The sequence below is a fragment of the Odocoileus virginianus genome, chromosome 6, assembly GCF_023699985.2.
Source record: "Odocoileus virginianus isolate 20LAN1187 ecotype Illinois chromosome 6, Ovbor_1.2, whole genome shotgun sequence".
NCBI lineage: Eukaryota > Metazoa > Chordata > Mammalia > Artiodactyla > Cervidae > Odocoileus > Odocoileus virginianus.
This window is the reverse complement of record NC_069679.1, coordinates 84,562,103-84,580,927: the sequence shown is the minus strand read 5'-3', so window position 1 is coordinate 84,580,927 and position 18,825 is coordinate 84,562,103. Positions and strand designations below refer to the sequence as shown.

Sequence of the window (18,825 nt, the reverse complement as noted above, 5' to 3'; positions counted from 1 at the left end):
GAGTCTATACCACTAGTGCCACCTGGGAAGCCCTTCTCCTGTAGATATTGACAAAATTAAATTTCAAAGAAAAATTATTCAGCATTTATTTTTTCAAGTTACAAGGAATGTTGCGATACATGTTTTCTTAATTTGGATCTTGTGGAAACAGACTCTGAGACTACGAGTTGCATGCAGGAGTTTTGTTGAGGAGAGAGATTTGTTCAGGAGAGAAGCAGAAGAAGGAGAAATAGCAGTTTTACAGTAGAAACCTGTCAGATGCTACTTACTGCAAATGATCAAAGTTGAAGTCACAAGTAATAAGTCTTGTGGATACCAGGTACCCTTGATAGGATGTAATGAGAAGAACACTTTAGCTCTGAGGTAATTTTACCCCATTACTAACTCCAGTGTGATGATGAGAAAATATCAGACAAACCCAAAGTGAGAAACTTTCTATACAATACCTGACCACAAGTCTTTACCATTGTTAAGATAATGAAAAACACTAATGAGTTACCACACATTGGAGGAGACTAAGGAGATAGAGTTTTTGAACACAATGTGGTGTCCCAGTTTAAATATTGGCACAGAAAAATGACATTCATGGAAACCGATAGAATCCAAATAAAGTCTTTACATTAGTTTGAGAAAATTTTTTTCTATTCGTTAAGATAAAGACAAGGAAGGAAATGTTAGTTGCTCAGGTGCATCTGACTGTTTTGCTACCCCATGGACCTCAGCCTGCCAAGATCTTCTGTTCATGGGATTTTTCAGGGAAGAATACTGTAGTGGGTAGCCATTCCTTTCTCTAGGGGATCTTGTAGATCTAGAGATTGAATCCAGATCTTCTGTATTTGCAAGCAGATTCTTTACCACTGCTCTAGCAGGGAAGCCCATAAACATAAACATACAAGGAAAACATGCAAGAAAAGAGTAAGTGTAAATTGGATACAGCCCCCTCCATCAATGCATCAATAACCACCTCTCTTCTCCAGCTGTCTATGAATCAACATTAAATGCCCCCATAAAAAATGACAAATATAATGGCAAAATTTTAAGTTTGCATTGTTAGAATATTAACAGAAATCCATGTATTGTGTACACATTTTTATAACATGTCTCAGATTCCAAGGTTAAGTGGATATTCTATAAGCTGCAATTCCTTCTGGGATAGGGAAAAATATGCATAAAGGCATTTTAGGAGATTTGCTATAGGCATTGATCTCCAGGTATAAAGTGAGACAACTGAATGCAGTGGAAAGAGTAGGATGAGAATATAATACTTAAATTATTTTAATATTTGCTTTGGGGCTATTATTTTTGAAAGCCCTATCAAATTTTGTTAATTTTTAAATTGTTTTAGATTTTGTGCTCTTTTAAAATAATTAGAATGCATTTTCTTTTTTACACAAATATTAAACGTGCAGTTCTTTGAACTGCAAGGAGATCAAATGAGTTAATCCTAAAGGAAATCAACCCCAAATATTCATTGGAGGGACAGATGCAGGGGCTTAAGCTCCAATACGTTGGCCACCTGATGCAAAGAGCTGACTCACTGGAAAAGACCCTGATTCTGGAAAAGATTGAAGGCAAAAGGAGAAGGGGACGGCAAAAGATGAGATGGATAGATAGCATTGCTGACTCAGTGGACATGAATTTGAGCAAACTCCAGTGGATAGTGGACAGGAAAGCCTGGCGTGCTATAGTTCATGTGGTCTCAAAGAGTCAGACACAACTTAGTGACTGAACAACAGCAATAATAAATGTGAATAAATCAACCATTTTAAAATAAATGCTTTTTTGTAATATTGAGAATAAAAATTTTAGTTATCATATAATTTTAATTACATAAGTAGTTTACAATGGTCTGTGTAGCTTTGTATTCACATCACGTGAAATGTTAAAACACTAAAGAATAGGCTACTGTGTTTCATGTTTATAAACTGAACATTCTTGACTCCACAGACAAAATTTACCAATTCTAAAAATTCCTTCTTATTTTTACAAGCCAGTTGGTAGACTGAAGGTGAATAATAGCCATATAAACAATAGAAAAGATAAAAATAAAAAGACAACCACATTTCTCAGCTTTGAATCACAGCCAAATAACTATCAATGATACTTGATTTCTCTTTGCTTCACTGTCCCAATTAATTAAAAAAAAATGGTCTCTCATAAATAATTAAACTAGGTTAGCAGTAAGATTTGAGGTGTTCCTTCAATTCCTAGGAGAAAAGTTATAAGAAATTACTCATCACTGTTGGTTTAAAACAAATAGTCTAACTTATTTCTCAAGCAAAATGGGCTTATTCAAAATCAGCAAAGAATTGCAATTCAGCCAGGGTGAACCATGTACAAGTCCCCAGAAAAAAAAGGGAGAGAATTCTTCTATAGAGGGAAAAAGAAAGTTGAGAAGCCTGCGCAAACAAAGATTCCATGTCTTTTCACTGGCTGAAGTGTGATGGTTTCTTAATGGCTGAGCTCTTGCCAGGAAAGACAAGGAAGTCTGTCTTCCTCGTATCAGGCTCTGCTTTTATCTTCCTTCTGCTCCCCCAACTCTACTTAATGGAGATTTCTGTTTATTAATTTCTATGTCATCAACTTGCACATCAGAAATTGTTAATCTAGGGCTCATGTGTTCATGTGCTTTGTGCAATATTGTTTAGTGCAATAGTGTTTCTGAAGGTCTAAATTCATGCCTTTTTTGAGGCATCAAGAAATATGTACAGGGGGTAGATGACTCAATAATTTATACTAAGTCCTTAATGTGATCTGATCCCCTCACATTTTAAGGCCATTGTCCTACACGATATTTTTTGCTAGATATCCAAAACCATATGCTGCTTGTCTGAAATGCTGTCTTTGGCAAAGAATCTATAGAAGAATCAAAGGTCGCACATAAGAAATGCTTTACTCCTGAAGTTTGATGGAATACACTTGTTCTCACTGCAGACTCCTTCTCCCTGGAGTTTGCCTTCAACCTCTGCTATCTTCAGAAGTTCATCTTCAAGTGGGAATGAAAGTCTTTCTTCTGAGCATCAACCTTTAGCCTCTCACTTCTGGTTCTGTCCTTGTACAATGGTGAAGACATTTTAGTGATCTGTTCTCCCTCCCACCCATCCCCTGAATTATGTCACTACTTAAATAAGGGTCCATGTTAACATGGCAGTAGACCTCCCTATCTTTCAGTTCAGTCTGCATTTGAGTATGGAGCAGCGTTCACGTTCAAGGGACCCCCCCAGAAATCTACCCACCGTGATTATCGGAGCATCCTTTTAAACTCACTTCTCCTATTCGTTAGAACACTGTGCTGCACCATGATGAGTCCTTAATCTTATCAATGACCCCTGTCTGTACCCAGCTGGTCTCTTATAATTGAGATTCCAGCCATAATTAGACACAGATGTGTGTACGCCTGTGCCCACGCAGTAAGAAAAAGCACATGGGCAGGGCAGCTTTTCCACCCTACCCAAGTGCTGCTAGTCCCTGGTGAAGCAAGTTTACTTCTGAGTCATTTAGGAACACAACAGGTGAAGAAGCTTCTGATCTGAAGGAGAAGTTTGCTCTACTAGTTTTCCTCTACTAATTTATCGCTCAGCCTTGGGCCAGACAGCAGTTTAAAGAATGCAGGTTGGTATAGAACTTTATGAAGGCTGAGAGCACGCACTACAATCACAAAATTTTCAAGGCTCACAAAGCTTGCATAATTACACTGGCTGCTGGGGCCTTCCGGCACTTTTCAGCTATAATGGCAATCTGGCTAATTTCCCACTGGCTTAATCTATAACTTCAAAGACTCTTGAAGCAGTTATGATTATTCTGTTTGCTTTTCAGGTGACCTACACCGTTCATATTGAGCGGCCAAGTCCTCGGGTTGATTAATTAGAAAAGACCTGCTTTAATTTATTTTTTCCTCAATATTGTTTCTTTCTAAAAATAATTTCTAGGAGATATAGCAGCAAAATAATTTTCATCAAGGGTCACTTTTGCAAGCTTGAGGACATTTGGAAACCAACTGCTATCAGTCATTTTTAAATTGCAATTTCTTATCACAATACCCAATAATACATGTTGAAAGTAAAAAAGCTTGGAAAATACACAAAGACCATAAAGAAGAAATATTAAGTCATCAAATATTCTACCACCCAGCTATAACTACTATTCATATTTTCTTATATTCAATAATTAATTCAGTAGATGCCAAGTAGGCTATTAGGCATCATGATATCCTACTAGATGTTGGAAACCCTTTAGTGATTTTTAATTTTTTAAAATATTTTGCATATTTATACATGTATTTATTTTCTTTGTATTCTTTTCCTTTCTTCTTCTTTTCTTTTTTTTTGAAAACAAAATCAGGATCAGGTTGCATGTCTAGTTTTAATCCTGCCATTGTTTGCTCTATTTTATCATTGACCTTTCCCATGCTATTACAAATTCTTTAAAATCACTTTTAGAATGGTTGTGCAATATCTCTGCTTCCCTTGTGGCTCAGCTGGTAAAGAACCTGCCTGCAATGTGGGAGACCCGGGTTTGATCCCTGGGTTTGGAAGGTCCCCTGGAGAAGGGAAAGGCTACACACTCCACTATTCTGGCCTGGAGAATTCCATGGACTGTATAGTCCATGGGATTTCAAAGAGTAATATCTCTTCCTATGGGTGATCACAATTTATTTACAAATTCCCCATTCCTGGGCATTTATATTATACATAAAATGAAATAAATCCTGGTATCTTCCTTCCTTGCATTGTAATCCTTTCCTCTCTTTGGATCTTCTCAGGTAAACCTGCTCCAAAATTTTGATTTTTAGCCCCACCAAATAGAACAAAAGAAAGAATTTAAGTGCCTTTAGGGAGTTAAAAAAAAAAAAAAAACACCACCACCAGCAAGTTTCCTTTGGAATGGGAGTGGAAGATAATAACCTCAGACAGTAATTTTGTTTCCAAACCTATGTTCCTTAATATAACTTCATTAAAAAGAATAGTTTCTTTCCTGGATAAAATGTGTAATGTTCAGTGCATCAAAACTATTCAAGAAATGGTTAATATCAGCAATAGAGATAAAATATACCAAGTCCTAATATACCTAGAATAACAAAATTAATTAATGTAGGGTTTAGTATTATGTACCCATATCGACATAAACACAGGATTGAATAAATAAGGGATGCATAAGTGAGAGAAATTGTGTAAATCTTCCTTACAGAAGAATTCCAAATAATAAATTTAGAAAGTATGAGAGAAATAGAAAATAACCATTAGGATAGCATAGTAACCATTCTTCCAGGCAATTGATGAAGGATATTAGTGGACAAACCTTAAAGAGTAACAGGATATTTAGCTGGTCTCAAAGCATTTTTCCAAAATATAAATATTTGTTAATTACCATGGTGGTGTTAGCATAGGACTATAGATTTATTCACACTCTCCGTCCAAAAAAAGGAGGTTAATTCCCCTCCTTTGAATGTGGACTGGGTTTTGCAGAATCTAGGGATTAGAAAGTCAGACGGTGAGAGTGGTAACTACTTACTGCCCCCTGCAGGCAGATAGCACTTTATCCAAGTGATCAAGGTTGCCAACAACAGCAGCACCAGTTATCATCAGGTTGTTGTTGATACCTCATGAGAAAGGTACCTCATGGTGGTATTCTTCCTCAAAACCCAGAACTCTGACGCAGACACAGGGAAACATCAGGCAAAGTCCAATGAGGGATTTTCTATAAAATAATTTACCAAAACTCTGTAACCCTTTAACAGTGTTAAGGTCATGGAACATTTTTCCTGACTTTATCTCCAACCATTTGTTGGTGTGTGCATCATAAGATTGAGGCACATAGACTGAGGCAAGCCTCCTATAAGCACAACTGCACTATGGACACGCTAGGCAACCACACTTCCCTGCATTTCTCTGTTTGGTAAATTGCCATTCATTCCTCAAGGTTTGGTTCAAATATCATGGAATCTGTCAAGCTTTTGCTCAGCCACATACGCTGGCTAAGTGACTCTGTCTCCTCCACCAATGGCCAAGTCAATGCCTTTCTTCTCTGAACTCACCATTCATATATAGAAGCATGTAGCTCAGTTCTAATCAAATATTTTTCATTGCATATTGTATTTACATATGCACGTGTCTGCCTCCCTTCCTGTCTTTTAAATGCTTCAAGTATAGACAATGTTTTGTGCATTTTTTTATTTAAATTCCACAGCATCTTGTTTAATTTCTACCAGTCTCGTTCAGTACATATCTACTACCAGCATGAATGATAATTTTTTTTTAATTTTGGGGCAATAAAGAGGCTATTTGCATCTTCACTTGCAGGGAGGAATAGAAGAGATTAAATAATTTGCTCAAGTTTATACTTTTACTGGTGGCAGAACTGACAAACCCAAACTGCAAGTCCCAGTGCATTTCTCCTATCTTCCCATATAAGTGACTTCATGCAACGATACGAAGACCTTGCCTACATAGAGGACGTGAGACTCTCACTGTGCATCTGTCTCACAAATTGTGCAAAAGGCATCAGGACAGATAACACTTTCTGCTAGAGTCCTGGGACTACAAGGGCTTCAATGCCATGGCCAGACACAGATGCCTCCAGACACAAGGTTTCCGACGTTTGCAAACTTTAGCGAGTTGGATAGGCGGCAGGTTTTGTATTCAGTGAGGGCCTGCTAGTGTGCTAGGGTTTTTGTGACAAAGTACCACAAACTGAGTGGCTAACAGCAGACGTACGTTGTCTCACAATTCTGAAGGCTTAGAAGTCTGAAGTCGGTGTGTTGACCTAGTTGGTTCCCTCTGAGTACTAGCATGGAGAATCTCCTACAGACCTCTCTCTATGGTTGATTTACCAGAATCTTGGGTGTTCTTTGGCTTCTCAGGCGGCACAGGGGTAAAGAATCTGCCTGCCCATGCAGGAGATGGAAAGGATTTGGGTTTGATCCCTGGGTCAAGAAGATCCTTTGGAGTAGGAAATGGCAACCCACTCCTGTATTCTTGCCTGGAGCATTCCATGGACAGAGGAGCCTGGTGGGCTACAGTCCATTGGGGTCACAAGGATACTGACACGACTGAGCACACACACAAGACACTTGGTGTTTCTTAGCTTGTGGTCACATGACTCCAGTCTTCATGTGATGTTCTCCGTCCACCTCATCAGCGTCCAGGGTCACCATTCATAGTGGATTAGGGGCTCACCTTCCTCTAGCACAACCTCATCCCAACTCAACGAGCTGTATCTGCAACAACTCCATTTCCAGATAAGATCACATTCTGAGGTGCTGTGGGTTAGGACTTCACCATATCAATTTTGGGAGGATAAAATTCAACCCATAAGAGAGACCAAAGTAGGACATAACATTTCCAAGGGGAAATTTGACAAAGAAGCAGAAGAATGCGGTAGATGAGGATGGGTAAGCAATAACCGAGGGACATGACGTCTTTGCCATGTCATTGTTTACTTGCTAAGTCATGTCCAACACTTTTGCGACCCCATGGACTGTAGCCCACAAGGCTCCTCCATCCATAGGGTTTCCCAGGCAAAAATACTGGAATGGTTGCCATTTTCTTCTCTACGGGATCTTCCCCACACCCAGGATCGAACCCCTGTCTCCTATATTGGCAGGTGGGTCCTTAGCACTGAGCCACCTGCCAAGTCTCCACTTTGCTTTGAAGTTAACCTGTTGGCTGGTGAGAATACTGGACCTGGAGGAGCACCAGGTGTCCTTGACTCAGTTCTGTAACTGCCTTGAGTATCTGTGGAAGGTCTTGAGACAGTCCTGAGATTTGTGGAAACTTCATTTATAGTAATAAACACTGTAAGGCTTATGATGTGCTAAGCACTGTTCTAAAATTCTACTTACTCAATGTTTACAATACTTAATATGACCTTATGAACTCGATGCCATGTTAGTTCACACTGCAGATGATGAAACTGAATCAACAGGAGGTTAAGTAGTTTGCTTTGGATCACGTGATTTGTGAACCCAGATCATGGTCTGAATCCAGGCAGTGAGGATTCAGTCTCTGAGCTACATGGCTTAATACTTCAGTATTTAGTCACTTATTTCCTTTCTTCTCCTTTCCCTGTCTCATCATCCATGCCTTCCCTTCCTTGTCTGCTTCATCCCTCCTTCTTTCCTTTCTTCCTTCCTACAATTTTTAAGGAGTAAAGCTAAAAATTTTAAACATCTTTTATGTTTATATGCTCTTTCTCACTGAAGAAATTAATTATTGCAAATCCACATTAAAGATTCAAGGAAAGTAGTCAGTCCTTATTGATGCATGCTTCAGAGACACATATGCTCTGCGGAGATGGAAGTAAGGCATACTTCACATGGACATATGACCTAGGTTTCAGATCCAGGCCCATTTTTACTTTATCAAATGCCTTGACCAGTCAACCTCTACCCTTAACCCCTAGGGGTAAGTGGGAAACTAAATTTATATTTCTCCTGCAATATCCAAATCCAAGTTCCTTCCTGATACATGATCTTCAGAGCAAAAGCATTAGGAAATTCTTAATCTACTTTGTCTCCACAGCTTATAAGCAGCTGTCGTTATAAATAAAAGCCAGTGTCACTCTCATCGAACTTGAAATTTAACACGTGCTTTTGCCGCTCAATGAGGGATTTCCTCTAACACACTTTCTACGTAAATCTCCTATTCTCCAGTGGATTTACTTCGGTATTATGCTACTATGAAAGCCCATTTAGTGACAAAGACTTAAAAGTATAAGAGAGCAATAATGAATCTTGAAAATAAGATTGAAAATTCTAAAACATAGGATTATTTTTCATAAAATTTGCCATTTTCATCTCCCAAGCCAGAACTGTTACACAGAATTCAGACAGCTAGATCAATATGAAATCTGGAACAGGAAAAGCCACACAAAGTTGATGGTTTCAGTCCTAGAATTCAAATTCTTGGTTAATCAAAGAGAAGTCTTTCTAAAGGTACTGTTCATAGAACAATAGAAAATAATAACCTGTGATAGCTTTTATTGTAAGATTTTGTAAACAGTGTGCAGTTAAAAATGCATAAGTATAATTCAGTAACGGGAACTTTTTTCATGTCTAATACCTATAAAAATGTTGAGAAATAGATTTTTTCTTTTTATATTTTATGAATTGTAGCCTTCAAAAAGTGTTAAACACTTTCAATGTTTGCTCAGCCTTGAATTTTTACCTTACACAATCAATTTTAACAGTGCAATCAAAGTACTCTATACATACATAAACTGTGTATTTTCTGAGTCAGAGATAAAGAGGGAAACACTTCATTAAAGTGTTATAATGACATCAACACTTCAATGTTTATTATGTGAGCATTGCGTCATGTTTCATGCAATGTTTTAACAATTTACCCGGTCTATGTCTTGAGTTATGAATTCATTTCATATATGAAAGAAATCACAGGGTAAGAGTCAAACTGGTATCTTCACAATCCATGATTATTCAAGGTTGCATGGATCAGTCACGTCTTTGAATGTAAATCACAAAAATGGAATGATTTCTCAAGTAGGGACTATATTAGAAGAATATGGGGGATTCATTGAATGATAGGTTGCTGGAACAGCAAACCTGGTGAAGTCAGCAAATGCCGGGATTTTGCGCTAGAATTTAAGGAGTAAGAACAAGAGCCATAGTCACGTTTCAAGATATCCCAGGTCTTTGTTTTCCTCCTTCAGGATTTAAGGTCCTTAGAGTGAACGTCTGATTAGCTAAGCCGAAGTGCAAACAAAATCAGTTGACCTACAGAGCTTTTGTAGTCAGATGAAGGCACTGCACCATCAAAAATGTTTAAAGCAAGGAATTATTCCTCAAGAAGAAAATGGAATAAGGGACTGAGATGGGGATGGAATGAGAAGATGGACAGATCCAAACCTGACTAATATCCCCAAATGCGAGTAAAATCTGAAATGATGTGATGGGTGTGTGTGTGTGTGTGTGTGTGTGTATCGGAGGGGGGGGTGGCTTTTTCTTTTCATAAGAATAATACCCGAATGCTTGTATAAAATAGCTCCATATCAGTATATCAAAGACTCAAAGGCATCAAAATGTTTGGTAAAGTATGTCTTTAGAGTCAGGAGGCTGTGATTGAAATCCTGTGTTACTTTAAATCTATGATATGGAGCCTTTAATTTTGCTTCTTGATCTTTAGGTGCTTCAGGTGAAGGATAGGATTTATATAAAAGTGACATCATGGAATGTTGTGAGATGAGGATATTCTATAAGAAAGCTGTTTCTAAAATATAGACCAACACCCATAAAGTTACTTTTTCATTATTCAGAATTCTTGGTTCTAACAAAGGAGGCTAATTCTTTCTTTCCCCCCTCCTTTTTAAACACAGATCATCTGTGCTTGCTCACGAGAAGAACTCCTAAACAGGCCTCTATAGACTATGAAACATTTTCCTTTGGCTGAGAAAGAAGTGTCAGTAGAACTGAAGAAGCCATCATGAAAATCACTTTTTTTTTTTTTTTAAATGGAGCAATTATCTTAACTAGTAAAGAAAGTTGGGCTCATAATTTCAGCTCTAAGCAAAGGTGAGGCTAAGTAATTTTTATTTACTCCTTTAAAAGGTCTGCATGTTTTGTCCTTTATATGACTTTTCCCAATTAGCATGGGCATATTTTATATACCTCCCCGTGAGGAATTTTATAAATTGTTTATTATTTTTCTTTTCCAAAAAAGGAGTTTATAAGTCTCAGATTTCCCCCCTCTTCCATGTGGCCCTTATTATTCTTCCCTGAGGGCTTTCTTACCCCCTGCCCTCCAACTTGAGGCCTAGCTGGGATGGTTCTTGCACTCATAATTGAAAATTAATGATGAGAAGCAGCCCCAAACCAAACCATTCCCTTTCCCCCTGCTCAGTCCAAGAAGTATACAATGCAGATTTTATTTCAGGGACTGGAGAGGTGATTAATAGTCATAAGGCCCTGACACTGGCTTCAGATAAGTGGTGTAGTCTGGCAGGATCACAACTATGTGGACACCACTCCCATTAATCTCTGAACACCACATGGAAAGGAACCGGTCTTTGCAAGGCCTTTATAAAGGGAGTTATTATTATGAGGCCAACTTTTCTATAAAGAAAGGATAATTTGTAGCCTCTGTGAACCTTCCCCAGGACCAAAGAAGTGACTCCACTCTACTTATAAAAGATTTCTCTCCAAATGAGAAGATATAAATGGAGTGTGAGGGTGAGTAATAAGAAAGCAAAAGTATGAAGAAACTGACAATGAAACTATGGAATTGTTACTACTTGACTGTGAGCGCTAGGGGCCTGGCTAGGGGCCATGGTTTTGTCACTGCTCCAGCTGAAGCTCACAGATGGCCTTCAGTCTGTGCTGGTGAATGGATAAATGGAAAGCTTGCATTTTTCAGGATGTGACACTTATCTTTGAAAACTGAGAACTGAAAAAGGAGATAAAAATGGTATTGTATTTCTGCCATCTTTGCAATTACAACTTTGATATTATTATTAAACAATGCATGGTCACTTTTGCTATTTGTTGTACAATGACTTTTATAATATCATTAAGCAATGCCATGTTCTTCCACCCAGAAAGCTACAAATGCTTTATCCTTTCTGATGATTGGCTCAACATCCCCCCCCCCCCCAATAATATCTATTACCGCTTATCACTGATGTCCTTGTATGGAGTATGTACTTCATTTTCTATATTTATAGATGTTGCAATGATATGGTTAGATACTTTCTCTTTGATCAGCTTGTGAACTCTCTGAGGTGTAGATCATGACATGCAATTCCTGCTTTTCCTAGCATTGTATTGAACAGGTATTGAGTAAGTGTTCCTTCAGTTATAGACAATATTTATATGAATTAATCATCTGGGATTCCCAAATTATTGGGATTTCCCTGATGGCTCAGATGGTATAAAGCATCTGCCTACAATGCAGGAGACCAGTGTTAGATCCCTGGGTTGGGAAGATTCCCCGGAGAAGGAAATGGAAACCCACTCCAGTACTCTTGCCTGGACAATCCTACGGTGGGATTCAGATTCTACAAGCCCATCCTGGTGGGCTACAGTCTATGGGGTCGCAAAGAGTTGGACATGACTGAGCGTCTTCACTTCACTTCACTTCAAATCATCTGGAACCCATTTTGCTTCTTGCCTTGACTTAGTGATTTGTAAGAAAAAAGCTAACAGTTAAAAATATAGCTATTGGGTGGGACGGTCTTGTTCTGGATGGGGCCTCTCTATTCTTTTGATGAGAGGTGGATATTTATCTCAGTGGGGGCGCTATATAAATGTTGATTTCCCCTTTCAGTCTTGTCTAGACAATGATACTTTATCCCAAATAAAAGCATAGGGCTTCTGCTGAGTTGGAGATGACACAACATTATTCCTATTTAACACTGATAGTTCTGAGAGAAATAATTAGACACAAAATCCCATATTTTCAGAGATGGACAATTTTTAATGTTTTATAAATAATATTTTATCTAAATTCTATTTCTATTTATTTACACTCTGAGAAGAAGGCCAATGTATTAAGTACTTTTTTACAGTCAGCTAAAACATTCAATACTGATTAAACAGATCTACAAATTATATTAAAATAAACTGGAAGCATTCTTTTTAAAAACTTTAAATCTTACAAATGAATGTATTTGAAAAACAGAAACAGACTCACAGACTTTGAAAACAAACATGGTTACCAAAGGATAGATATGTGGGGGGGGAGGTAAATCAGGAGATAAGGGTTAACACATGCCTAGGATTACATATAAAATAGAGAATCAATAAGAATATACTATATAGCATAGGAAATAGGAAATTTTACTTAATATTCTGTAATAACCAGCATGGACAGAGAACTGAATCACTTTGCTGTCCTGTAGAAACAAATGCAACATTGAAAATCAACTATACCACAGTATTAAACTAATCAAACTTGTATTTGGGAATATTTTCTAATAAAATTAATTCCAACAAATACAGAAAATTTCATAAAGTCTGTTTTAAAAACATTAACAAAGTAAAAGCTCCATAAGCATCACCCAACCTAAGACCCTGCCAGTAACCCAGGTGCTTTCTGTAGGCTGTGTTTGGGTCACATAGCCTTCCCTTATCAATCAGGGTAATCAGTCTCTTGGTTTTGTGATTTACTTTATAATTCTATCAACTAAGTACATATCCATATACTATATATAATTTAAAATATCCAGGTTTGAGACTTTATAGAAATATAGTCAGATGGTATACCCTTATTTTCCTATTACTCATTTATTTTCCTCAACATAATGCTTATCAGTTTAACTAATATTAACAGTTGTAACTATAATTTATTCATTTTCATTGCTGTTTAGAATTATATGACTAGATCATAGTTTATTTGCTTTTATTCACATTTGGAATATCTCAAACAATGATTTTATTTAGTTTATTTTTTATTGAACTATAGCTGACTTACAATATTAGTTTTAAATGTACAACATAGTGATTGAATATTTTTATAGACTACTCTCCATTTGAAAATAATATGAAACAATGGCTGTATTTCCCTATGCTGTACAATATATCCTGTTGCTTATCTGTTTGATACAAAGAAGTTTGCGTATCTTAATCCCATACTCCTACCTTGCCCTGCCTCCTTTCCTCAACCCATGGTAACTCCTAGCTTATATTCTATATCTGTGAGTCTGTTTCTGTTGTGTTATATATATTCATTTCCTTTATTATTTAAATTCCAAGTGTAAGTGATGACAGAATATTTGTCTTTCTCTGCCTGACTTATTTCACTAAATAAACCCTGTTTCTGACATTGTTTAGATGTTATTCAGACTTTCACCAGTAAGTATGATTCTAGCTACAGCGTTTACTAGATGCCTCTTATTGGATTCAGGAAGTTTTCTTGTTGTCTGACTTGATGAATTTACAGGTGGCACTAGCGTTAAAGAACCTGCCTGCATGGCAACCCACTCCAGTATTCTTGCCTCGAGAACCTCATGGACAGAGGAGTCTGGTAGGCTGCAGTCCTTAGGGTCACAAAGAATCAGACGCCGAGTGATGACTTACAAAGATTAGGTATTGAATTATAACAAATGATTTTCTGCCACTGTTGGCAAAATTATATGTTTTTAATCCTTTTTTTTTCCTTTGGGATTATGGATTACATTGATTGATTTTAGAAAAATAATCAACTTTGCATACATGAGATAAATTCTAGCTGGAAATGTTGTAATTTCCTTTTTTCTATATTATTGGATCAATTTCATAATACTTCATTAAAGATTTGCCTCGATATTCAGGAGAAATATTAAATTCAAGAGTACTTTTTTCTTGTTTATTTTATTTTTTTCTTTTTCTTATACCTTGTTTGAATTTGATATCAAGGTAATGCTGTTTAGAAGTGTTCCTTTTCTATTTCCTGGAAGAGATTGTGTAAAGTTGAAATTATTTCTTTTTCAAAGATTTTATATCATTCACCGGCAAAACTATTTGACTAGGGATTTCTCTTTGAGCAGATTTAAAAATAAAAATAAAATTTGTTTAACAGTTTTAGGACTATTACAGTTATTTTATTGTGGATGAATTTTTATAGTTCATGGGATTTGAAGAATCTGTCTACTTTGAGTTGATGAATATCTGTGCATGCAGCTGTTTCTAGGATTCCCTTGCATGCATGGGTGGTCAGTTGTGTCGACTCTCTGCAACCCCATGGACTATAGCCCACCAGGTTCCTCTGTCCACAAAATTTTCCAGGTAAGAGTACTAGAGAGGGCTGTCACTTCCTCCTCCGGGAGATCTTCCCAATCCAGGAATTGAACCCAAGTCTCCTGTGCCTTCTGCATTGCAGGTGTGCTCATTACCACAAAGCCACTTGGGATGTCCTACCTTTTATTTCAGATCTTAATAATTGTTCTTTATTCTTTTTTCCTAATAAAACTAATTTTAACAGCAGGAGACCAATCTTCATTTTCACTAATTCTATTGTTTTTTTTTCTGGTCTTAAATCAGCATCTTATTTATATTTTTATTCTTACCTGCTGTCTATATTTTATCATACTCACTCTTTTTAAAAATTAGCTTCTTCAGAAACATAGGTCATTAATTGGACACATTTAACATGAGCTTTTAAAAACTATACCTTTCTTTTAAATACATTTCTTTCTGTGCATTTGTTTATCAAGAGTACTTGAAGTTTCTTAAGATGCATTTTTATTATTATTTAATTCAACATAACTTCTAATCTTGCTAATAGTTTCTCTATCACTCGTGAGTTTTTAAGTATGTGATGCTCAATTTCCAAACATTTTTAATTTTTCTTATTACTGATTTAATTATCTTCTTCTGTTTTTTTTATTTGTGTTGTTAGCCATCATTTATTTAATGATTCTCATAAATACCTCGTGTTTCTGACTCTTTTAATATTTCTTGTGTTTAGCAGTTTGCATAGTAATCAACTTGTTTACAAAGTGTAACTTAACTAAAAATTCCCTATTGATACACATACAGGTAGTTTTGTGCCTTACTCTATTTCTAATACTTCACTGAATGGCCCTTTATATACCTTTCTTTATTTCTGCAACTTTAGCCCCTGAGACAATATGGCCAAACTTTCCCTCACATGAATTTTGCCATTTCTCTGATCTTTGAAATTTTTCATGAATCTGTTTGTAAGTTTTCTATCATCCTTTAATTAATGTTCCTCTCTATTTTGCTTTATATGCTGTTGAAACCATCTATTAAGTTCTATTTTAAATTCTAGGTCTTTAATTCTATTTATGATTTAAAGAGTTTCTGTTGTGTGATGAATTCTTTTTTATCTATTTTGTTCAAATATTTTAATCTCAGTTATTTTAATATCAATGTTTTATATCTGAAGGAAATGGCAACCCACTCCAGTATTCTTGCCTGGAGAATTCCATGGACAAAGGAGCCTGGTGGGCTATAGTCCATGGGGTTGCAAAGAGTCTAACATAACTGAGCTACTATCCCTCACTCATATTTGATATCTATAATTGCTCAAATGCCTATGGATATATTTTTGTTTCTATTGTTTCCTTTTTCATCTGATCCTGTATTTGTGTATGTGTGTATAAGAACACACCCTGCTCAGGAAAAATATGTGATCTCCACCATCTCCAGGCTCTATTATTTTCCCTAGAGGCTTCATCATATTCTCAATAAGGTATATAAAGTGACAACAGATGACTTAATCCAAATGGAGCCTGAGCTCACTCAACTGCACTGCAGTTTTTGCAAGAAACTATCTGTCAATTTCTGGTATATATGAGTGCAACTCTCAGAGTTTCTGACTTGAAGCCTTGGATATTATATTGCAATATTTTGTTTTCTTCGTTGGCATCATAAGACAGCCAAGAAGATATCTTCGTCTTTTCTTGCCTATAGCTGGAAAACCTATGGTGCTTTGATTTAAGTAAAATGCTTGCTTATTGATTAAGTGGTGTATTTTATCATGTCAGTGAGGTCAATTAAGTCTAATTTGATTCAGTGTATTTTTATTATTATGTCTACTCATATTTGGCAATGCTTTCTCTGCATCTTTGGAATTCTTTCAAAATTAATTTATATGATTTTATTTATAACCATATTTGTAGCCTTTGTAAAATGGAACCATACCTGCATTACTGAATTAACTACAGTTGGTTATCTTGTATTATTTCTAATGTACGATTAGATCCTATTTGCTCGTGCTACATCTTATAATATTGCATTGATATGAGATATATTCATTTTTTTGCAGTGCATAAGATAAATATTAGATTCATGTTATAAAGCAAGTTGGGAGTTCTTTTCAATGCTGTGGAGCCGTCTATATAGTTGTTTTTTTTTTTTCATTTATTTTTATTAGTTGGAGGCTAATCACTTTACAACACTGTAGTGGGTCTCGTCATACACTGACATGAATCAGCCATGGAGTCACATATATTCCCCATCCCGATTCCCCGTCTATATAGTTTCAAGACCACCTGACAGTTAGAAAGTGGGTAAAATTCCTGATGAAGTCATCTGGGGTGAAGCTGTTTGGTGCGGGCTCTTCACTTACTTTCTGAATTTCTTCTAGGGTCATTAAACTGCTTATATTTTCTTTATATTAAGTTTAGTTTTGGAAAGATTTTTTTAAGAAAAAAATCTACTTGATCTTGGTTTAAATTTTTGCTTTGGAAGCGGGACAGATTTTGCAAAGAAACTAAATTTGGCATTTATTTATTAGTTCTAGTGTGTTTAAGTTTTCTAACTCATTTATTTCTGATTTATTTTTATGAAGCTTTCTATCAGCCCTTTTAAAAATTGCTTTGTCCTTTATTCGTAGTTTTTTGAACTGGATAGTTATTCCATTTCATTTTTGTCTTGTTTTTATTTACATAGATATTTAATACTATAATTTTTTACTCACATACAGTTTTAACTGTATGTCGCAAATTATTTTGTATCATATTTTTATTCTTTTTACTTTCAAGTAATTGTAAAGCCCCTTTTATGTACCCTTTGGCCTTAGAATTATTTGATATTTATATTTATATTGCAATATGGAAAAGCATTCCCTTCTGTCTTTTAAATCAATTTCTATTTTTTTCTCATTATGATCAAAGAATTCTATTTTTTTTATTTTTAATCCTTGAGATTTATTGAGGTTTTATTTGGAGAAACCTCGTAAATAATATTTCCTTGAAATAGGTGAATGTTACATGTGAACACTGAATGAAGATATATTGTTTCTGTCACTCACTGTATTTTTTAACACTGTGACAGTTACTTTGTCTAAAAGAAGAATAGAAACCAAAATAACCTATGTTTAATATTCCAGAGTGAGGCACACCCTTTCTCGTGTCACGTCGCTGTGGTCTAGTCGAGGAGATTTGACTGGTAATTCTGGGTGGGCTCGGCAAAGTGCTGCAGACTTTGTTTGAGTTCATCAGAATGCGCTGAGGGATGAATCAAGACTTGGCCTCTGACAGAGACGAATCTACAAGCCGCTTGGCAGAGGTCGGAGCCTGCAGGGTCTGGGGGCTGTGGGCCATCTCCCTCTGCGTGGTCACGGAGGAGCCCTGTCTCTAGCCCCGGGAATTGCCCCCACCTTCCGCTTTACCTGGGCTCTTTCAGTCCTGCGGTCTCTCCGCTCTGACGTCCTGTGTTTCTCGGGTGAACCTTCGGAGAGACGGGAAAAGGGGGAGACTCGGTCAGCAGTTCTGCCGCATCCTCAGGATCAACCCCAGATGCATCGAACGGCTCTCTCTCGGTTCTGGCCTGGTTTCTGACAGCGGAGGCTTTGCCCTCGCTGGGACCCCTCCCTCCATGCAGCGCTGGGTGCGCTTTGCCCACCGTCTTCCTCTGGCTTTGCTTTCAGGGCACCCGTCCTGGGCATCCCGTGACTACCATGGCACGGGGACCTTTCACGATTGCAGTCCGCCCCAGCGGACCACACTGCCCATTCATACTTCACTGAAAGCTCCGCTCCTTCCTGCCCACCGCCCGCCCCGTCTCCTGCAGGTTGCAGTCCTCCTCCTCTTGGAGTTGCAGCTGGGGTGAAAGCAGCTTTAAGCTACTTACCTTTAGAGGCTCTCTTTACTTTCTAGAACTTAGTTCGCTGGGAATCTCTGCGTCCTCAGTTCACAAATTATCCAGTTTGTTGCGGCTGTTAGGATGAGAAAGATTGTCTCAGCTTACAGTCTGCATCTAAACAGGACACTCCTCATTTCCTTTAGAGTTTTATCCCTTCCATTTTCTCACTGTTTTTTTTTTTTTTTTCTTCCCCCTTAAGGTAGTATCTGCAGGGATTTTTTTTTTTTTTTTGCTATTGTACTCTTCTTCAATTTTAGTTTTATTTCTTAAATAATTTAAACTTTCTA

At 37.0% G+C, this 18,825-nt stretch overlaps 1 long non-coding RNA gene across 1 annotated transcript in view; it reads right to left on the bottom strand.

Moving 5' to 3' along the window:
- LOC139035527 (uncharacterized) overlaps window positions 1-18,347 on the bottom strand; it is a 63,607-nt gene extending 45,260 nt beyond the window's left edge. Inside the window, exon 1 of the long non-coding RNA XR_011488099.1 lies at window positions 18,066-18,347. This is a non-coding gene — a long non-coding RNA (uncharacterized lncRNA). The remainder of the gene's footprint in view (window positions 1-18,065) is intronic.
- Between the last annotated feature and the right edge of the window lie 478 nt (window positions 18,348-18,825).